The sequence below is a fragment of the Panthera leo genome, chromosome C1 (genome assembly GCF_018350215.1).
Source record: "Panthera leo isolate Ple1 chromosome C1, P.leo_Ple1_pat1.1, whole genome shotgun sequence".
Classification (NCBI taxonomy): domain Eukaryota; kingdom Metazoa; phylum Chordata; class Mammalia; order Carnivora; family Felidae; genus Panthera; species Panthera leo.
The window spans coordinates 33,710,230-33,716,804 of NC_056686.1; the positions used below are offsets into that span (position 1 = coordinate 33,710,230).

At 48.3% G+C, this 6,575-nt stretch overlaps 1 pseudogene; it reads left to right on the plus strand.

Moving 5' to 3' along the window:
- Positions 1-519: 519 nt before the first annotated feature.
- On the plus strand, positions 520-1,297 carry LOC122227338 (annotated as a pseudogene).
- Positions 1,298-6,575: the final 5,278 nt, after the last annotated feature.

The window sequence follows — 6,575 nt, forward strand, 5'->3', positions numbered from 1 at the left end:
GGGTTTGGCAGGGGAGAGGGTGGTTCTGAGACAAAAAGCACTGCCCCGACCCATGTAGTAATGGATTCGAGTTGGAGACATCCTATGAACTCACGTTTAGCTTAATATAAATACAAATCGTTAAATATAGAAATACTTATAGATATGTGTATATGCACAAGTTGGTATAAACACACAGATTTCCTTGCTCTGTTGGCTGAGAGGGTCTAGCAGCAATATCCCAGGAGCAATGAGCATGCCTGGTGCCCAGCTTTTGGTTTCTAAAGTCATTCTCAAGTAAAAGAAAGCACAGCTCCTCAGAAATGGCTGATACGAGGGGCACCCGGGTGGCTCAGTCGGTTAAGCGTCTGACTCGGGCTCAGATCATGATCTCAGGTTTTGTGAGTTTGAGCCCCACGTCAGGCTCTGTGCTGACAGCTCAGAGCCTGGAGACTGCTTCGGATTTTCTGTCTCCCTCTCTCTCTGCCCCTCCCCTGCTTGTGCTCGCTCTCTCTCAAACATAAATAAACATAGACCACAATGAAGCTGAACATCTCTTTCCCAGCCACTGGCTGCCAGAAACTCATTGAAGTGGACCACGAACGCAAACTTCGTAACTTTTGTGGTACGAATGGCTATAGAAGTTGCTGCTGATGCTGTAGGGGAAGAATGGAAGGGTTACGTGGTCCGAATCAGTGGTGGCAATGACAAACAAGGCTTCCCCATGAAGCAGAGTGTCTTGACCCATGGCCGTGTCCGCCTATTGCTGAGTAAGGGGCATTCCTGCTACCGACCACGGAGGACTGGAGAAAGAAAGCGCAAATCTGCTCGGGGTTGCATCGTGGATGCCAATCTCAGTGTTCTCAACTTGGTCTTCATGAAAAAAGGGGAGAAGGATATTCCTGGACTCACTGATACCACCGTGCCTCATCGCCTGGGGCCCAAGAGAGCTAGCAGAATCCGCAAGCTTTTCAATCTCTCGAAGGAAGATGATGTCCGCCAGTATGTTGTGAGAAAGCCCCTAAACAAAGAAGGTAAGAAACCTCGAACCAAAGCACCCAAGATTCAGCGTCTTGTTACGCCACGTGTCCTCCAACACAAACTTTGTTGGCGCATTGCTTTGAAGAAGCAGCGCACGAAGAAAAACAAGGAAGAGGCTCAGAAGATGCTAAGCTTTTGGCCAGAATGAAGGAGGCCAAAGAAAAGCGCCAGGGACAGATTGCCAAGAGACGGAGGCTGACTTCTCTGACAGCTTCTACCTCAAAGTCTGAGTCCAGTCAAAAAATGAGATCGTTGTAAGAGGAACAAATAAATAAGATCAGACATCAAACCACCTTTATTGCTTTTCTTCATTCAGAAGAAACAGACAAATGGAGAGAAACTCCGGTCACAGGAAAGGGAGTATTGTCCATCTGATGGCGTATGAAGCGTGTGGGAGATCCCGTCAAGTGGAGGGGCTGAGACCACACTGGGACAGTGGTAGAGATGGCCAGGACAGCGTTTTTGGTGGGGGGAGGAATGGGTGGATAGCTCAGGAAAGGATTCTGAGCAGAATGTCTGTTGCTTTTTCAGTGAGTCATGGAACAACTTGGGGGAAATAAAGGACAGACTATTAAATAAATAAATAAATAAATAAATAAATAAATAATTGCCTAGACAAAGAAGTGGAGGGGAAGAGAGACATATCTCCCTTTCAGAAGAATTCTGAATACTTTATGTAAAGTCTCAAGAAGAAGGAGCAGAAGTCCCCCCTCCTTAAGTGTGGGCCGTATATAGTGACTTCGGAGAGGACAGTGCAGAAAGGCGGGAAAAGAAGTGACGATTCAATGGGACCACCTGACAAATAGCACCTCAGCTAGGTGCTCGGAGTCAATATCAACAGTGATAAATCTGTAACCCCAGCCAACTTGGGAGAAAAACATCAGACAGATTCCCATGGAGGGACATCCTGCAAAATGCTTGACCAGTACTGATCAAAATTATCAAGGTCATCAAAAACAGGAAGCCAGAAAAACAGTCACACCAAGAAAAGCCTAAGGAGGCAGGGTAACTAAGTGTAATGTGGTATCGTGGATGGAATGCTGGAACAGAAAAAAAGGCCTAAACTAAATCTAAATAAACTATGGACTTCAATTAATAACAATGTATCGATATTGGCTCATTACTTACGGTAAATATATCATACTAATGTAAGATGTTAATGGTAGGGGAGAAACTAAGTGTGGCATACATGGGAACTCTGTACTATCCTCTCCATTTTTCTGTAAATCTAACATGGTTTTAAGAAGTACAATTTATTCAAACAAACAAAGCACTGCCTCCTCCAGCTCAGGAGAACAAGAGTCATGAGAGCCTTTGGGCCACGGTGATAGGCAGTGCCAGCATCTCCCATAGTTCTGAGGCTGAGGAAGCCCAGCCAGGTGCCACCAGCCCCATCCCCGACTTCTTCACAGGGTCAAGGTGAAGGGTCAGGTAGTCTCTTGATTTAAACCTAAGATGAGGGAAAAGGATATTTTCCCCAAGACCACCACCATCTGAAGTACAATCTAAGTGGGGCCTTGACCAGCCAGCCAGCCCTCGTCCCTAAGACTAAGCTCCCACCCAGCCTCCTGCCCACTACCCAACGTGGTCTACTGTTCCCTATTTTTCCCCGCTTCCTCCCCTTCCCTGCCCCGCCCCCCCCCCCCCGACCTCCATTCACAGAAGAGAATGGAAGACGGGAGATGGACCAACTTGGAGAAAAGCAGTCCCCAGCCCCAAATAAGCAAATACAGCAGGTCTCCCATGGTCTGGAGTCCTCTGAGCACCATGGGGTCAGGTAGGACGCTCATTGGTCATACTTGGCCAAGGAGACCAACATGGCCAACTCAACCCCCATCATTTTGGAGGAGGTCTGTCCTTCCCATCACACCCCAAGAGAACTTTGAACCGCTGTGTAGGAAGGACAGAATTCCATCTTGAAATAGTTTAAGACTCTTGATGTCTTACAGTCAAGACAGAGGTGGTACACAAATCAGGAAGGCCTGTGTTGGAAACGCCCAGTGCAGAGTCTTTATATGTCTGTTTTATGTAAAGATACAGTATGTTCCGAACAGTGAGGGAAAAAAAGGAGCATATCTTTACAGGTGACCCTTCCATACCCCTGTTGGACTTCCTTCTATCTTGTGGCCCTCACTTCCTTGCCACTCACACAGTCACACTATAGACTCTGTCATACCCCAGAAATGCTATAATCAAAACATTTTCAGACCTCGGCTCTGACCCCAGCCACCTATCCCCCTAACCCTCTTCGTCTGTTACCCCACTAGACTAGTGTGTCACAAGAGACAAGGGCAGAAAGCAAGAGTAAGCATTCGGGAATATTTCTATCAATCTGATGTTGCTGCGAGACATCAGAGCGCTCTACCTGTGGGCACGGGGAGACCATATCTCGGGTGTTAAAGAATCCACACGGCAAGCAGCGCGGGCTGCCTATCAGGCATGCGCAGTAGGACGACACATTGGTCCCGTGATTTGAAAAGCTGCATAGTCTACTCCTCCACCTCGCCTATCTTCAACCTTGAAGCAGGTATTTCTTGCTGCTCCTGTAACTCACTCGTGGAGAACAAATTCTTCTCTGAGAGAAACACCTCAGAGTCCAGGCATTCACCTCTTCCCTTCTGGTTTCACTTCTTTCTCAACCCCACGTGGATCCCAGAGAGAACCTCCATGAACATTCACACCATTCAGTGCGTCCCCCGGTCTCCACCAGGGGTGAATCCATTTCCGATTCAGGCTGCTGATTTGGTGCCGGGTTCCTGTGAGAGGACCACCCTTTGTGGGGTGATGGAAACTGGAAATTCCCTCCAAGGAAGACCCAGCCCCTCCCCACGCCTTTCCCTGTTATAATACAACACGACAAACACACATTTATTTATTACAAGGAAGTTGAAGCTCGTGTATCAGAGGTGCAGGAGGCCATGAAAGAGTATAGCTGTCACTGAAGAAGTACACACATGCTGTAGCCAGGCGGTAGCTGGGCATCATGTGTGTGTGTGTGTGTGTGTGTGTGTGGAGAGAGGTGGTCGGTGGGGGGAGGGGGAGGTTAATTATGTCCCTCTGGTCAAAATGGAAAAGACAGCTTCTCTTATCGTTTTTCTCAGACTGAGCAATTATTGGCGCCTGTAGCACAATCAGGGGTGGGCATTCTCAGGGCCAAATCGGATCCTGCGGTTCTGCAGCGGTTACTCTGGCACCTAGCCTCCCCACAAAAGAAACATCATTCCAAAGGAACCTCACTATGGATCAGACATCACTACATGTGTCCCTGAATCAAACACTGAGCCTCTAATAGGAACCCCAGTACAACATGGGCCTTACCCCAAAGAGTGGGTTGGTTCCCGTTCTTCAGACAAACGGCCCGAAGCTTCAAGTCTTCGGGTTTCTGCCATGAAAGGATCTCTGCTGCCTTTGAGGCTACACATTTCAAAGCATGAGGTTTGTCCTTGTGGTTGGCTGCCTCCTCAGCATGTGGCACAGGGTCTGGCACACGGGAGGGGGCTTGGAAGGCAAGTGGATGCAGGCATGGGTTCCTGTGAAGCTATTGCCCTGTCCCCATCTTGGTTTCATTAACCTGCTCCTGGAGAAGGACTCTGCTGTCTATGGTCTGAATGTTTGCGTTCCCTCCCCCCACCCCCAAAAAAAATTCATGTTGAAATCCTCATGCCCAATGGGTGTTAGGAGGCGGGGCTTTGGAGGTGATTGGGCCATGGTGGCAGAGCCCTCATGAATGGGATTAATACCTTTATTAAAAAGGTCTGGGAGGGACGCCTGGGCGGCTCAGTCGGTTAAGCATCCCGTCAGTTCAGGTCATGATCTCTCGGTTCGTGAGTTCAAGCCCCACATCAGGCTCTGTGCTGACAGCTCAGAGCTTGGAACCTGCTTTGGATTCTGTGTCTCCTTCTCTCTCTGCCCCTACTCCCGCTCACACTCTGTCTCTCTCTCTAAATGTTAAAAAAAAAAAAAGTTCTGCAAGACCTCCCTGTCCCCTCCTGCCCTGTGAGGGACAGTGACCTGGAAGACAGCCCTCACCTTGATAGTGCTGGCACCTGATCTCCAACTTCTAGGCTCCCAAACAGTAAGAAATGTTGTTTGTAAGTCACCCAATCTGAGGTATTTTGTTGTGGCAGCCCAAAAGGACCAAGGGAGCCCCAAATCTAGATCCGCTATGAAAAATACACAGTGATTTTCACAATCGCTGGAAATAACTGACCCTACTGAGCACATGCAGACCTATTTTTTTTAATTTTTTTATCACATTTCTTTATTTTTGAGAGGCAGAGAAAGACAGAGCACAAGTGGGAGAGGGACAGAGTGAGAGGGAGACACAGAATCCGAAGTAGGCTCCAGGCTCTGAGCTGTCAGCACAGAGCCCGATGAGGGGCTTGAACCCACGAACCGCGAGATCATGACCTGAGCTGAGGCCAGACGCTCAACCGACTGAGCCACCCAGGTGCCCCACTTGCAGACCTATTTAGCTCCACAGCCTACCGTGGAGCATGAGGCTGCCCCACTGGGTCTTGAGAACTCCGAAAACACAAGTCCATTTTTCAGTTGTTAGGGGCAAATGATAGTTCATTTCATTTCCCTTTCCTTTCTGGCCCAACTATGGTCTCTTACCAGTAACGCTGCAATTGTAGGGCCCCAACACTTGGCGTCTGGAAACTAAAATTGGCACATAGAGTTTAAAAGTCTCAATGTAAACGGCACTAAAATCTCCACTTCAGCTTTCCACTAGGAAGCCCGGCTGCCCTGAACCCCCTGGCAACATGACAACACTCCTGGATGTGCCCCCGTGCCAACAGCTGGAATCCCCACCTTTCGAAGGCAGGCAGCTTTGTCAACAGTGAATTATCAGCCTTGTGTGGGGCTGGTCATGCTGCTATTCCTGTGCTTTAAAAAAAAATTATCTTTAGTTTAGCTCTCTGGTTATCAGTTTAGTTTGTTTGGGTTCAAGGCTCGACCTTTCAATGTGTAGAGCTGCATATGTGCGTTAACATTGTTTCTAGTCTAGGACTTCCCAGCAGCTGAGGCTTGAAGATCTGCATTATGGTTTTAAGTATGCCTATTGCAACAGCAGGTCCACGTACAACAACGCGCTCAAAACGTGTCTGTGCAGGGATATTTCATGTGTGACCCGCTGTCTATAAATCGGTGCTGTTTAAATTACTTGCAGCAATGCTCCCTGGGGCAACACGTGCACTAAATTCTCCACAACGTGATTTCAAGACATGTAAAAATACGCTTTTCCACTTCCAGGACATTGTTGTATAACACAAGTCTTTGTAAATGAAGTCCACACCACTTGTGCTGCATTAATCTACAGATCTTTACTGCTGAGTGTGTTTCCCAGCTGAAAAGCCCACGGTGGGGGGGGGGGGGGGGCAGATGGGCCAGGAGCCTTGACACATGTCACAGGCTCAAACTTCTCCATTCGGAGCAGACACTTGTGCTAGTATCTGTGTCACTTTCCAGAAGAACAGATGCTGCCAGAACATTCTCCACACATTTGCAACATGCTATCAGGCCCACCAGGTTTTCCCAGAACCGAGGGAGAT